We start from the raw sequence: 1,359 nt of genomic DNA on the forward strand, positions 1-1,359 counted from the left end.
TGTCACTTTCTGGGGATAAAATGGTAGGATATCTTTGAAAGTAATTTTTACAGGAATGAACAATTTTGTAAAATTTCTGACACAGGCTTGTATAACCAAGATGAATTTTTTTAAAAAAGGATGGTTTAATGTGAAAAATCTATTTCTGGTAGGTATTATGCCTCTCATAACGTGGTCATCTTTTAAATGACAGTAATTAAAGTGCAGTGGGGCTGCGCATGAGCGGTAGCCAGCAGCATTGGAAAGATGGGAAAAGAAGAGCAAAAAAAAAAAACGATCACTTTGGTTCCAGAAAACCTCCTAAAAAGAGGAAGGCGTACCAGGCCCTCAAAGCCACCCAAGAGAGGCAGGCACTTTTGCAAGAAAAGGAGCAGAGGAAATGAAAAGAGCTCCAGTTTAAGTGACTAGAATGGTTCCTAAATGATTCCTGGCAGCAACTACATGATGACAGGGTGCACCTTAGATGGTTAGAAGGGAAACCCCATGGCTTGAAAGTGCCAGATAAACCTTTCTTGGCCTTTGTTGTAGGCATCCAAAGGATTAATGTGGTGAGTTTACTGGTGCAGAGTACCATTGCAAGACTTTGCCTAAGTAAGATTTTCAGTGGTATCTTGTAAGTAAACCCTCAAACCATAAAAACGCTTTGGTATAGCGGACTCTTATGTGGCCTGGGGAATTTGCAAATCTAAAGTCTGTTTGGGAACTCAGTTTGAAACACGGACAAGCCAAGGTCAAGAATAAAATCATCCCTCTAACAGACAACACAGTGATTGAGGAGCACCTGGGGAAGTTTGGTGTCATTTGCTTGGAAGACTTCATTCATGAAGTTGCCTTCCCAGGGAAGAATTTTCAGGCGATCTCAGGGTTCTTGTGCCCTTTCCAACTCTCAGTGGCCCATCACACTACCAAGAATAGGGTGGGCTTCCTCAAGCAAGTGAGCTCACCTGGTTATGGAGGCAAACACATCAATTGGCTCATTCAGCCGCTGAACTAAACTTGGAATCTCTGAAAGTACAAGTGCATTGCGAGAATGTTTTTGTTTTATGTAATTGTTACCCAATATCTTCAAAGAAGGTTATTTTCTGCTGTATCTTCAGAAACTGGAGGGGAAGTGTCAGGGAAAAGATGGCGATGTTCACAGCAGGCACTTTTCATCCCACCCCAGTTCCAAGGAAAAGTTCCTGTGTATTTTCCACATTAGCCACCATGCACCTCTGAAACCAGCAAAGGACTCATGCCATGGAGGAGGGAGTCCTGTTTTGTCATATCTTCTTTCCTGGGCTTTAATTTTGGTGAATGAATACCCAAGCATGAATACAAGACAGCAGTGGACCAAGCCCAGGGGCATACTTGAACGTG

At 42.7% G+C, this 1,359-nt stretch overlaps 1 pseudogene; it reads left to right on the forward strand.

Moving 5' to 3' along the window:
• Positions 1-243: 243 nt before the first annotated feature.
• On the forward strand, positions 244-994 carry LOC132529330 (large ribosomal subunit protein uL30-like; annotated as a pseudogene).
• Positions 995-1,359: the final 365 nt, after the last annotated feature.

Source organism: Lagenorhynchus albirostris, chromosome 11 (genome assembly GCF_949774975.1).
Source record: "Lagenorhynchus albirostris chromosome 11, mLagAlb1.1, whole genome shotgun sequence".
Lineage (NCBI taxonomy): Eukaryota > Metazoa > Chordata > Mammalia > Artiodactyla > Delphinidae > Lagenorhynchus > Lagenorhynchus albirostris.